Genomic DNA, 14,305 nt, shown 5'->3' with positions numbered 1-14,305 from the left:
CATGAAATCCATTGCTGCTTAGACAGTGACCTGTTTAGAATTCCCTGAGGGCTGTAAAAGCTCAGATTGTGGCCCCTTTCCCCCACCCAGTGTCTGATCCAGAAGGTTTGGGGCTGGCCTAAGAAAGCTACATTTCCAACAAGCTCCAGGATTGCTCATGTGGTAGCCATGAGCTTGGCTTTCACCAACACCACACTAAGACAGTAAGGTGCAATTCAGTTGACAAGTGAAGCGGGAGAGGGGAGAGCAGGAGTCAACAGTCAGCAGATGGTCACCACAGCTATGGGTCCTGGACTGTGCAACCTGAGGAGAGACTGGTGTGCAGGGCTGCAGGCTGGCCTTGGGATGGCAGAGTGGAGAATGGGCACAAGCAGTTGGGCTTTGGTTATAGGCTCAGGGCAAGATCCAGGGCTGGATTTGAGTCCCAGCTCCAGCTGCCCTTGGAGCCTTGGTTTCTTCTGGCTGAAGTGAATCAAAGCACATCACAGCCAAATTAACAGGAGCATTGGGGGAAAACAGGAGGTGATGCTGAAGGACCATGGCTGTGGGTGAGGAACTGCACATATATTTGATTCTCCCCTCAGCCCTGAAAGAAAGCAGAGATGTGAGAGTCTCCCCTTGGCCTGTAAAATGAACATGGATGAGCTTGAATGAACAAGGTGTTTCCTTGTGTCTTGAAAATGCCTCCTGGGCCCCTGTGCTTTGGGCATGTGGAAGGCAGCCAGTTTCTCTGCCAGCATCCAGGGGTGTCCCTGAGGACCCAGATGGGATAAGCGCCTTTCCTAGGCTGTCACTCAGGCTTGCCTCTCTGCAAGCTCTGGGATGCTTCTTGTCTGCCCTGCTCACCAGGACCAGAGATTATCCAGAGCAGCAGGCTGCACACCCAGCATTCCCAGAAGCCTTTGCAATGGTGTTGCTGACCCAGGATCACATCCACAGCCCCTACTCCCACCCAGACACTGCGCCCGACAGATGGGTCTTCTATCATTTCCCACATCCACTTCCCACTAGCACAGATGTAGTTGTTCCCCATCAGGACATCCTTGCCTATCTCCCAGGACTCTGCAAAATGTGCTGTTTGTACTTCCTGACACACACATGCACTCTGCAAACAGCTCAGCAGATGTTTTCTGAGTCGTCATCAATCTGTCACCCTGGGACAGTGCTGATTCCCTGCAGACCTTCAAGGACACCCTGAGTCAAAGCCACGCCTATAACCCAGAGTAACCGGCCATGCTTTCATGGTCTCCACCACCTGCCTCTGCCTCTACTTGCATGAGACCCTTCTAAGTGCTTGGCATGCACTCCTGGATGGTTCTGGCAGCACCCCATCCCCTGAGCCAGGTGCTAGTTTCAGCATTTATCATTGTCACTCTGCAGAAGAGGAAGGGAAGCCACAAAGAGTTACATGACTTACCCAAGGTGCCCCGCAAAGATTCAGCCTGTGGAGTTTAACCACTAGGCTTTACTGCCTCTGAGTGTAGAGAGAACATGGCCTCTGGCCTCACACCTGTGTGGTCCCCATAGGTGACCTGAATCAAAGCAGTGAACAGGGGTAGGTGGGCCACTAGCAAATGGCAGCTCTTGGGTCTGGGGGCCTTTACAGGCCTCTGTGGTCACTGTGTTTCCCTGCTTGGCCTCCGAGTCTGGGGCCCCGGGGAGCTGTAGCTGCGTGGCTGTATTTGCAGCCTCCACAGGGACTGGGCAAACAGAAAGACCTTGAGTGAGCCTTGCTGGCCTCCCTGCCGGAGACATAAGCTCCAAATGATGGGTTGGTCTGGATGCCTTTTTAAAAGTCCCTTGCAACTCTGAAATTCTGTGATCAGGAAATTACCAGGGGAAAGTTCTCCTTTCCGGCCTTGCTAAGGTTTCTAAATGGGGCCTTTATTCCACACAGCAGGTAATTATAGGAGGCTGTGGTGACGCCAGCAGGGAGCTCTGAGGCGGGCCTGGTGGCTGCTTGGTGCTTTCTCAGATGATCCTTTTTGATCCTCTTTTTTTTTTTTTTTTCCTGAGACAGAATCTCACTATACAGTGCAGGCTGGTCTTAGACTCACCTTGTAGCCCAGGCTGGACTCACACTTGCAGGGATCCACCTGCCTCAGCCTCCCAAGTGCTGTGATTATAGGCATGCATCACCAGGCTTGCCTTTGTGATGATCCTCTTTCTACTGATCAGGGCACTGGGATCCTGGCAGTGCCCTAGGTCCTAGAGTCCTTGGCCTTAAGCTGGTAGCTCTTGACTATCTGTCCTGGGAGTGGCAGACCACTGCATCAGGAAATCCAGACAGCAGGGGTGGGAAGACACATTTGCACAGGGCTCACATCAGCTAGGAATGGGTACATAGGTCTGGGTAGGACAATAGGGCACTGTTGGGGCAGGGGTCTGAGGTGAACCTCAAAACAAACCCGTGCCAGCCAAGGAGGTGGCTGTGCTGAGCCCCAGGAATGTGAGCCCAGGTCTCCTGTCTGCCCTTCTTTTGCCAAAGGAAGCCAGCAGCCTAGATTTTTATGTGAGATGTTCTAGTTCTTTTTCAGTGTTACAGCTAACTCAGTTTCTCTATTGCTGATGCGGCCATGGTTTCCACAGCTATGATTTAGCCCAGTAATTAACAAGTAGGGAAACTGAGGCTTAGAATTAAGTCTGGCCGGATGTCTCCAGGGAGTTACCGAATGTGCTGGACACAAACCATGAGCCCAGTGCATCTCAGTCCAGGCATGCTGCCCACCACCTGGATGGGCTGCACCCCACCACCTCTTCTCAAGGCGGGAACTAAAGCCCAGAGAAGGAAAGGCACCTGCTCAAAGTCACACAGTTTATGGTGGCACAGTCCAGAGTAGGGCTGGCACTGCTGAGCTCTCATCCCTGAGACTGTCCAGCCACAGTGCTGCCAAAAATGACCTCCTAATGGTTACAATAGAAGCTTAACCAGGAACTTGGCACAGGGCAAATTCTGACTTGCCACCAACCAGCAGGAAATGGCTCTCAGGCCAGTGGGCAGGAAGCTGCCAGTGGCTGATTCTGCCCAGAAAAAGTGGTGAGTGTTTGCAGAACTAATGCATTTGCTCCTAAAAGTGCAGACAGCAGCTCTGACCTCGTTCGGAAGGGTCTGTCAAACTAGATGCTGGAGACTGATCAAAGGCCCTACTCTTGCCAATGATCAGGTCTCAGCCTGAGAAGGGACAGATATTCTCTGGTATGGTCAGCCCCATGGTGTAGCAGTGGAGCCTGGACCTGGAGTTCTGACAGTTCTGAGCACATTCAGCTCATCATGTCCTAGCTATGGCTTTAAGCTGGGCTATTTGAGTAATTGTAACCCTGCTGGCATCGCAGAGCTATTGTGAGCATCTAGCTGAGTGGATGGATCTAAATTACCAAGGAAAGGATTAGAGAAATGTAGACTGTGTTAGGCCTTATATTTTTTCTCCCTGAATGATGATGTCTGAGCTGGGACAGGAATGATAGGAGAGTGCTAGAGAGGTCAGCCAATACAAAGGCCCTGGAGCAGTAACAATTTAAAATAAGAGCAGATATGGAGCTGACATGACTGGAGGGGAGGAGGGAGGAAGGTAGAGAGAGAAAGAGACATGGGGAGAAGCAGAGAGAGATATGGTGTGAGGGTACAGGACAGAGGGCCCTATCTTAGTCACTCCTTGCTGGGACAAAACACCTGACACAACATAAAGGAGAACAGATTTATTTTGACCTATGGGTTTTAGAGGATTCAGTCCATAGTCATCTGGTTCCCAGGCAAAAACAGCCTGGTGGAAGGGCAGAGGAAAGCTTTTTGACCCTTACTTAGGGGCCTGGAAGCAGAGAGACAAAGGAGGGTACACCCTTCCAGGTCACATGTGCAGTAACCACCTCTGTCAGGCTCTACCTCCTAACAGCACATTAAGCTCTGAACTCATCCCTGGATTAATCCACCAGCAAGTACAGAATCCTCACAATCCAGTCATCTTCCCTAAGCTCCACCTCTGAGCACGTGAGCTTTGCGGGCATTCTCCGTCTAAATCAGTCTCATACCCAGCTCTCATAGCCCTTTTCTAGGCAAAGATAGATGGTAAATATGTTCGGGCTTTGAGAGCCAGCATTTCTCTGCTATGGACACTCAACTGCCATGAAAACAGACATAGACTCCATACAACTGAATATGCGGGACTATGTTCCAATAAAACTTTATTAACACAAACACGCAACCAGCCTGCTGGTTCTTTGCCAATCTCAGCCACTGAGTTTCTTTATATTTACTCAGTGTTTTCTGTTTTTGTAACTTTAGGATTATGTAAATGAAGAAGGCCTTCCCAACCCCAAAACTAAATGAAAAAAAAGGAAAAATATAAATAAAGCAGAAAAATATACTCAAAAGCATTCCAGGGACAAGCCCCTGGTGGGGAATTCTGGTGGACAGTTCTGGGTAAAGGCTTTTGTCCCTGCTGGCCTGCATCTGCTGGGTCCCAAGTTCCCAGGAGGAGAGGGGAGGGAGGCAGAGCCAAGGAGAGCCAAGGCCAAGATCACTGGACCCCGGTCCCTCACCTTGTGCCTCTCCATGACTCTTGCTGTTGCAGTGACCTTGATGATGCATTCTTAGAGGACCCTGGGCCTAGGACCCTGAGGACTGAGAGACAGTGAAGTCCACTATCTGGTCTTTGGCAGCCCAAGTGGAACCATGAGGGAAGACCCACAGCCTGTAGCTGTGGAAGCCACCAGGCACCCCTTCCCTCTTCCTCTGCAGAGTCTGGACCCTTTATGGACAGGGTTCTCAGGCCTGATCTTTTGAGAATCACTCATGAATTTTCCACTGGGTAGAAGACACTCCTCTCCCCTTTCTCTTGATCTGGTTTCAAAGGTGTTCTTACCCAGTGCCTGTGAGATAACTTTCCATCCTGAATTTTAACTGTAAACTCAAACACCCAACTGGCTTTAAACCAGGTGGGGAGAGGCATTTGGTTCTCTGGACCCCTTTTGTCACACTGGTCTAAAGAAACAGGTCTGGGGGCTGGACAGACCCTGCACACACTCACCAACCATGGGCTCCTCAGAAGAGTGGAGATGATGACTGTGGCTCTGAAGATCTGTAGGGAAGGCAAAGGGCAGCCACTCGAGACCCTGTATCATTGTCGCTTTCAAAGCCAGGTGACCTGGATTCAGTTCTGCATTGTCATCTATGATCTGTGTGACCTGGGACAAGTGACTCCACCTTTCTGGGCCTGCGTAAATGTGGGGTGATGGTGTGATAAGAATGATATCAGGATCTCCAAGTGATGTGTCCAAGGGAAACATTATAACTCCCAACCTGCTAAATGTCCGGTATGCCAAGTTCGTGTTCCCCAAAATCGAAGAACGAATTCTAAGGAACAATGGAGGAAATATTTATTGAGGGGCAGAGATACAGCTCCTGAGAGGGAAAAGGGGTGCTCAGGAAGTTGCTGTGGACTCTACTTGTAGAGGAAGGTTTATAGAGCAAAATCATGAGGTGGGTATGACATCATGAGGTGATCATAAGGTGCGACAAAACTTCAATCGGCCAATGTTTACAAGTATAGTTTCCTAGGTAATGTTGATCCAGTGGGGCAGGAAGTCACACAGCAAGCACACCTGGAAAGAACAAGGACCATTCCCAGAAAGGATGGGTCAAAGAGGTCTGGGTCCCCCACCCAGGGGACTGATGTCTATTTAGAATATCAATCATTATTGTTTATCCCTCTGGGAAGTAAGTAGGTATGGTCATTCCGTCTTTATCTTGAGGCCTGACCTTCAACAGATGCACCTCCAGCCACAGCTGTGATGTGTTCTCCTCTTTGACGCTGACTTCTTCCAGGGCCAAGCCCTGTCAGACTCCCTACAATATTTCCACCTCCCATAGCTGTCTATAGTAACAGAAGGCACCTACAACTAGGTTTGGAGGATTGGGTGGCTCCATCCACCTAGTGTGTGAAGTAGCACACTACGAGCAGTTAGTGAGCATTAGCGCTTGTGTGAATGGGGCCAGGAACACAGGAAGTGCTCAGTAAACCCATTCCCCCTGTGCTACGAGCTATGCCCAACAAGTTCCACTCCACTCACCGATGCCACTTTCACTAGGACTGCAGACTTAATGCATCTCTGCCTCCCCATAAACACTGTTAGTTAAAGCTCCCAAGCCCTGATAACCTTGCTTTTCTGTTCTTAGCAAGCTTTGGCTTGATAAGCATTTGCAAAATGTGTTTGTGAATCTTTTAAAACCCCTGAAATGAGTATTTACTTCTAAAATGTGCAAGTCTTTAAAAAGGATTTAATTCATCTGCTGGATAATAGTGCTGGAGATTTAAAGAGAGAAAATGGCAAGATTTCTGGTTCTTGGCCCTCTATCTGCTGTGGCTGCAAGTGCTTCTGTTTATCACTTAAAATCCCATTTGGAAAGGTCACTGGTTATTTGCATGAGGATTTAGGGAGAAAAAGTTGGAGATTGGCCATCTCTCCTTGCTTCCCACTCTGTCTGTGTCCTTCCCCATGGCTGGTTTTCCCTGTGTCCCCAGCTATGGTTGGCTTGTGATGGGCACCCCCTGGCCTAAGGGGACCTCTGAGTCCATCACACTGTCCTGGCGTGCTGAAAGGCAGCTTGAGAGCAGTGCTGAGAACATACCTGGTGTGGGAGTCACCCTGGCTGAGCTGTCACAGGCACTGGTGGTATCGCTAAGGGCCCCCCTGAGGGTCCTCACACTGCAGTGTGGTTGCAGTTGCCCAGTGAGTCACAGCAGACTTACTTTCAGGGAGGAGTGAGTGTCTCAGAAAGTTCATCTTCTTGCCCACTGCCCACCTCCTGGTCGCGGGAGATGAAGGGCTAATGGTTCAATCCTGTGCTTGTGGCTTCAGTGCTTTCACCTTTAGCCCAGTGAAGACATCAAGGTGAAGCTGCTCTTTGAGAGGCCAGGACAGGCCTATTGATGAGGCTTCATCTTTAGCATTGAAACATCCATCATGAAAGACAGCCTTAGCCTGGAGGACAGGTGTGCCCTAAGGGCAGAGTGTCACCAGATGCAGGCACTAGAGAGGGCGGGTGAGAGGAGACTGTCCTTCCATGATAATGATGTGCTGGGTGTGCAGTCACTGCCTTCTCAGCTGACCTGGGCAACCCTGTTTCTCTCAATGACTAAAACCATTCCTTCTGCTTACCGGAGGTACCAGGCTGGCCAGGCACCACACGCCTTCCTGCCCTGGTGCTGCCTGGTTCCTTCCTCCATGAAGCCCGCTCTCTGCCTACCCCCATTCCCATGCAGGATGGAATTCAGGCTTCTCACAGGAGCCCTGCCCACCTTGCAATGTTCACAAACCCTGAAAAGTTGGACCTCTTGCTCTCTGAAAAGTGAAAAAATGGAGCTCAGAGAGGGCAAATCACCCACTCAAAATCACACATGCAGCAAGTTACAGACTAAGAACTGCACCTAGGGCTGGGCATGGTGATGCGCACCTGAAATACCAGCACTCAAGAGGCTGAGACAAGAGGATTGCTATGAGTTCAAGCCCAGCCTGTGCTACATAATGAGTTCAAAGCCACCCTGAACGAGATAGTGAGACCTTGTCTGAAGAACAAAAAAAATTGCACCTAGGTGACCAGGCTCTGAGACCTGCACTCCTACCTGCGAGCCCCATGCTCTTCAGTGGAACTTCTCAGTAAGGGGAGAGTTTTGTATCTGCAGTATCCTCTCCAGTAGCCACTAACGACATAAGGCTCCTCAGCACCCAAAATTTACCTGGTGGCCCTGAGCAACTGTTTTAAATTTAAATTTTAATTAGAAGTAGCTACCTGAGGCTGATGGCTTTAAAGAACTCTGAAAGCCTGAGATGCCCTCTTCCTTGCAAGCTAACACATTTTGCCTGCTGGCAGATGCTGCAGAAGACATGAGCTTCTTGGATCAGAGACAAAAGACTTTATTCCACATAGCACAGCAGGCAGCCTGAGCTTCCTGGTTGCATCCTCTCTGCTTGCCTCCCAAGTCCTGTGGGGATTTCTGCAAAAGTGTTTACTGTTCACGGCTCCATTTTGATCGATAAGCTTCCAAAGAAAGGACTTTGTCTTGTTCGTATTATCAGCATCTAAAACATGGATCCCGGCATGTATTGGGGGCCCAGTGATTCTTTACTGAATGATCAAAGGATTCTGGTTCCCCTTTGTGAAGCCAAGAGCGTGGACCACGTATTTGCTGAGGATCTTACTGTTGAGTAAGCCTCTTGCTGATGGTCACTGCCCAGAACACACTCAAGCAGGGGCCACAGTTCCTCTCCACAGAGCCTGAGGCAGGGACTCAGTGCCCATGGATGTGTTCCAGAAGGACTGGGGAAGAAGGTGGGGCAGCTGTTTCCAGTTGGGGTTGACCTCACCCAGATCCCACCTTGGAGCACAGACTAGGTCGTGGGCTGATTTCATGTTGAGGTGCAGGGCCTCATGCAACCCTGTGTCCCTCAATCCGCTGTCTGTGGGATATCCAGGTGTGGGTGGTGGTGGAGTGGTCCCCTCCTAGGAGAAGCAGCTCTTGTTTGGCCTTCTGGCTGGCCCAAGGGCCGGAGAGTGGCACAGAGAAGCAGGGGTTAGTAATCATGAGGCACGTGCCTCCCTTTCCTTGGGTAGCAAATCCTAGTAACCTCTGGAGGCACTTTACTGGACAGGAGGTTTCAGGTTTTCATTTCCGTGGCTGGGGTCTGGCTACCCAGAATCCCGTGGGGTTGTTTGATACGGGCTGCCGGCAGACTCATGCAGCCTGTCCTCTGGAAGGAGAATTACAGCAGCAGGTGAGCAAGCCTGAGCAGCCTACAGAGGGAGACACTGTGCACTGCTGTTGTGTACTTTCTGGAGAGCGGAGTCCAGGAAGAGGCCACCGCAGGCACTGCTGTTCTGAAGACTTTCCTTCTCTGCGGCCACAGGTGCTCTGGCCAGCAGAGGCCGACATGTCTGCAGTGCTTACTCTGAGATGTCTCCTGGCTGTGCCCAGCAGTCTGCGGAGCTAGCTTCACTTCCCCCATTTTTCACATGAAAAATGGAGGCCCTATTGCTCCCACCCCTCCAACTTTCCTGGCGTGGACTCTGCTACCCATTACCAGCTGCCCTTCCCCAAGACAGAAGCAGAAAGCAGTGCCTGGAGTGTTGGTCCTCCTCGCTGCCTCACTGCTGTGCTCCCTGCCTTGTGGAATTCTCCCCATCCTCCCTGGTCCTGCCAGCCTCTCCTACTCCCTCAGGCCCACCCAGCCCAGCTTCTCTACCGTAGAGCACCCTGTCTCAAGCTATGGAGTTCTGGGTCTTCAGGGGAAAGCTCAGGGCTTGCTGTGCCCATGTTCTCTAAAAGTCATCTGTCACAGGGTTGGGGAGGGAGAAGGACCCAAGATAACAAGCAGGGGTTACCAGTTCTCATTTATTTGTGCTTCAGTTGACTTCCCGGCTTGCCACCCACTCCCTACCAGATCTAGCAAGTATATGAATAGGTTCAACTCTTCCCAGAGAGGAGGAGAGATGTTCTGAAGTGATTCAAAGAAAAGCCTGTTGAATTGTGCAAGATCTGGTAAATCCACCCACGGGGGTGGTGGAATTTGACATTGGCTTCCAAAGCAGCAAAAAGATGAGTCTCATTTCCTGCCAAGTGAGCAGGCGGTAGTGGAATGATGCCCAGGCTGGCCTCAGGGGACTAAGGTTCTAGCCCAAAGTCACTACCCAGCTGTGTGGTCTTGGGGAAGGCACTTCCTCTTTCCCAGGCCTCAGTTTCCCCACTGAGAACTGAGACTGGAGGAAGGGGAGAAGCATGCAACCCTCCACATGCTTTCCTGTCTTGCCTTCTCTTCTGTGCTTGTACAACTGTGGCTGGGGGATCCTGGCCTTCTCTGCCCAACAACCCATTGCTTCTCCTTTCTGCTTCTCCCCAGCCTACTTCCTGCTGCCTCCCTGGGTGGGACCAGCCTTGCCCCTTGCCCACAACAGTGCAGAACTCCTGTGCTGCGTGCCCAAGGGAACGCCTGCTGTAAGATGTGCCAAAAGAGCGGCATTTGATTCCAATCCAGTTCTGTCCATCCTCAGCCCTCACACATCACACTGCCACCCTGGCTGCTACCCATACTAAGCTCCTCTTGTGTGTTAGGAATTGTGCCAAGAACTTTACATCTCTTGCTAAAGTCTTGCAGCAGTCTCAGGATGCAGATACTCTTAGCATTCCCACTTTGCAGATCAGTAACAAAGGCTCAGAGAAGTCAAGTGGCTTGTTCATGGCCACCTACTTATTAAGTGCAAAGCCTCAGTAGCAGGAAGGTATTCTGACCACCTATTCAGTTCTTAGAGATCAAACATGTGCTAGTGGGAGGTAAAGTCATTGCAAAAGGAGCCCTGTATTTGTCAGCTTTGCTGCATAACAAACAATCCTCAAAGCTCAATGAGTTGTAGCAGATCTGGTTCACATTCCAGGTAAACAAGCTTTGGGTTACTACAGGCCAGCTATAACTTGTCATTGTGGTGTGAGTTTTCTCGGGCCCATGTTCAGGATGAAGGCAGTCACTCCCCAGGGCTCTGGTCAGACTTAAAGGATCATGCAGTCACAGTCACAGTCACAGTCATGGCTTCTGCTCAGTAAGGGCACTCAGCTGACTGCTCACACTTCAGTGGCCAAAGCTAGTGATATGGCCAAGCCATATGAGTTGGGCGCAGAAGTATCATACTCTCACAAGGAGAGGGCCCTGAAAATAAATATATGCACAGTAGAATAGACTATCAACTGCTGGGCTGAGTAGACAAATGCCTGGATCTCATTCAGGCAGTATCACTTAGTAGCTGTCTGGCCTCATCAATGTGCTTCACTACCCTGTGCCTCAGTTTCTCTGCCTGGCAAATGGGGAGGATAAATACAGCCCTGTGTGTGTAGACTGGAGCTGTCATAGCAAAACCCCACCATGGGGGAGTGCTAACAAACAACAGTTTATTTTCCCACAGCTCTGGAGGCTAATCCAGGTGTCAGAGGGTGAGAGCTCTTTCTAGCATGCAGATGCCCTTCCCTACTTCATCCTCACAGGTCTCTTTCTTCTCTCCCCACCGTCAGGGGTCTCTTCTGTGTCTCATCTTCTTACAAGGACTCCACTCACCAGAGTCAACCCTAATACTGCAACCTCATTTAACCCTGGTATATCCCTAAAGGCCCCATCTTCAGACACGGCCACTTTGGGGATGGGGCCTATAATATATAGGCGTGAGGAGGGATGCAGTACAGTGCACAGCAGATCTTCTTTCCTTAAGGTGTCATCTTGATTGAAATGGGTAAGGCCGAAAGGACAGCATCTGGCCTATAAGGATGCACTGAGGAAAGCCGGACTGCAGTTAGTGCTTTGGTTGCAGTGCATCCCACCTTTTACTGATTGGCCCTCTCTGCATGGGTGAGGTCTCAATGAGTTCATATATCCTCTGAAATCCATCCCAACTCCTGGCACACACTAGGTAGTTGGAAAAGAGAGTCTTGACTCATACAGTGAGGCATAAGGCAGTTAGCAGGAGGCAGCCAGCATTGGCGGAGCCCTGGGCTGTGCTCCCCGCCAGGTTGCTGACCTGCTTTGTGACTCAGAGTACATCATTGTCTTAGGCTAGCTGGGACAGAGGTTGCTTTGACAGCAGTCTCTGTAGACTTCATGTTCTCTGGCCCTCTGCCTCTTCCAGAGCAGCTGGGCAGTGTGCAGACCAGAGGCAGCTCAGAGATAGTTCTATAAATGCTCCTGTGAGGTCCAAGGTGACTGTGTCTCCCCAAGACCCCTCCCACAGACATGGTGTCCTCATCAAGCGTGGTGATGACTCTTGTGGCAGGGTTGGGGATGAATGAGCGCCTCTCCGCCAGTGTCTGCAGCAGTGTCGGAGCCTTGTCCATGAGGCTGTGTTTTCTTGAACTCAAATTGCTACCTGCAGACACAGAAGCACTTGGCCCCAGTAGCTCTGGGATTCCATGGCAGTGCTGGAAACCTCCGTGGACTTTGCCATCCTCATTCATGTTTCCGTTTCCACAGCTGGCCTTGCCGAGGAGCGGGTGTGTCTGAGGCTGTTTGCTTAGCAGAGCCTCTGTCAGCTGGAGAGGGGGCGATCAGAGTGTGTAAGGACAAACTGGCCTTTCTGAGCCCTCCACCTGGTATGGCCCTGCACAGCAGGCTTGAGTTGAGCATCATGTAAAGTTGCTGGCCTCTCCTCAGCTCACAGTTCATTACCTGCTGGTGTGATGACTAATCCAGAGTGTTTTGACCCTCTCAGCCTCAGGCTCCTCATCTGGGAAATGGGATCAAAGATGCCTCCCCTAAAATGCGACTATCTGGCTCAGAGTAGATGGTGGTTGTGGTGCTGACAGTTGTGATGATGATGATGGTGACTGCAGTGATGCCAGTGGCAGTGGTGGTGACACTGGCAATAGTGGTCATGGTAGGTTAACCCCAGAGAGCATTTACTACACGTCCAGCCTCCTTTGAGCGCTTCAGTTACTTTAACCCTTTGAATTGGCTCAGCATCCAGGAAGTAGGTTCTGTCATGCCTCCTTTACAGCTGAGGAAGCGGGCTTGCAGCAAGGTGGAGGGGCTCACTGCAGGATTTACAACCACCAAGTGGCAGAGCTGGCACTCGGACCCAGGCGGGCTAGCCTCGCATGTCACAGGAGCATCCTTGGGCTGTCGTCCATTGTTGGCCACAGACTACAGCCAGCTCAGGTTCACAGCCACAGGGAGAGGGACAGGCAGAAGTCCAGTATTCACAAAGTTCTTTGCCTATGACCTCCCCAGGGAGAAAGCATCATACATGCCTCACGGGTGACAGGAGCTGTAACCACAGCTGCTGCAAGCCCACAAACAGTATTGTGTCGATGTTGCTTAATGAGCTCCCTCCTCCCCTTGTTTAGGACAGAGCCAACGTGACACTCATACCACCTCCCAAATTCTCAGATTCACGTTTTCCCTCCCTGCACAAATGCCCGGTTACTTCCTGCCAGTTGAAAGAATGTTCCAGAGTCAGAGCCCATGCTTGTTTCACCCAGGTGCCATCTGTGACCTGTAGCAGGTGCCTCTGTCAGGAGAGAGACTGGCCTTTGTCCTAGGATCCAGCTCTAGGCTGGCGCTGACCTCTGACTTTACCCTCCCACCTACCCCCACACCGGGCCAGGCCAGCTCTGCCTCTCAGAGCGGCCTTCCTCCTCTGCCTGGCAGGTACGAGGCTGTTCCAGGGCCAGTGGAAAGTTGGCTTAGTGTGTGACAGGTCCCAAAAAAGGGGTGTCCCTTCTTGTTTCTCTGTACTCATCCTCCCGGGGCAGCTTTGACTCCTCTCTTTCACTTCCTGGAGTTCTGCAGGTCTTCGGAGCAGGCCCTCCAAATTCATCATTTCAGAACAGGAAATGATCTTAAAGGTCTGTGTGCAGTCTTCATGTTGGGGTTTAGAACAGGAAGTTTAAACTTGCAGGCACCCTCACTCGCGTCCGGTGCCCTTTAGGTAACTGCATTCTCTTCCCGCACTGAGCTGCGTGATGAAGTGAAGCAACTTCACTCTGGCCGTTAATAACCTGAAGGTCTGAGCTAGGCCTGCTGCAGCAGCTCTCTTGTTGGCTGTTCATGCCCTCTCCTGGTGGTAAATCTGAGCATTTATTTTTATCTTTCAGATGGAGAGACTGAGGCTCAGAGGTTAAAGAGCGCCACTAAGCTCACATGGCGGGTAAGTGGCAGAGCTGGCTTTGCACGCAGCTCTCTTTGACTCTAGAAACTGCTCTGACGTGCCTTACTCCTTTGCCTGAAACTGTGTTGACTTGATTGTCCTCTTGCACCAAAGGCTTTGAGCGCTCTCTAGGGGACTCTAGTGACTGTTTTATGTTTTGATAATCTTGCACCAATCCTTGGGTCCACAGGGAAGATCCCCTGGGGAAGAGAATGGAGAAGGAGCGTGGTGTTTGATGAAAAAACCCATAGGTGCCCTGATCAAGACAGACGCCGGGTCCCAGCACTGTGGGTTCAGGGATGAGCCCCCTGGCTGATGGATGCCCAGGCTCCTCTCTGGGGTCCAGGCTCTCTAGGAACCAGAGTCTTGGAGACAGCAGGCCGGGTGTCTCCTCCCTCCCGTGCTGCTTGCCTCACATCCTGCCCTGGCCACAGAGAGGCCCAGGGCACAGGACTCCCCGCTCTCCCTGGGTGGTTGAGCAGTTACACTGTGGCATTTTGTATATTTTGGGTTTAGTCGTTTTTGCAAAAACCAGCGGAAGTGTGTAGGCTGAGTTCTGCCTTCCCGTCCCCGAGGACAGCTGATCTGCTCAGTCAGGGCGGTGGGACAGGAAACTCGCTAACACAAAAG

The 14,305-nt window shown here is 51.2% G+C and overlaps 1 protein-coding gene across 4 annotated transcripts in view; it reads left to right on the top strand.

Moving 5' to 3' along the window:
• Positions 1–14,305, top strand: part of St3gal1 (ST3 beta-galactoside alpha-2,3-sialyltransferase 1) — a 75,321-nt gene that overhangs the window by 32,217 nt on the left and 28,799 nt on the right. For all 4 annotated transcript variants that reach the window (XM_013521328.1, XM_005398028.2, XM_013521329.1 and 1 more), the window contains exon 3: positions 13,623–13,675. The gene's annotated coding sequence lies outside the window, so the exon portion shown is untranslated. The remainder of the gene's footprint in view (positions 1–13,622; positions 13,676–14,305) is intronic.

Source organism: Chinchilla lanigera, unplaced genomic scaffold (assembly GCF_000276665.1).
Source record: "Chinchilla lanigera isolate Chin_1 unplaced genomic scaffold, ChiLan1.0 scaffold00060, whole genome shotgun sequence".
NCBI classification, from domain to species: domain Eukaryota; kingdom Metazoa; phylum Chordata; class Mammalia; order Rodentia; family Chinchillidae; genus Chinchilla; species Chinchilla lanigera.
Note: the sequence above shows the minus strand (reverse complement) of the source record. Positions and strands in the feature narration are given on the sequence as shown.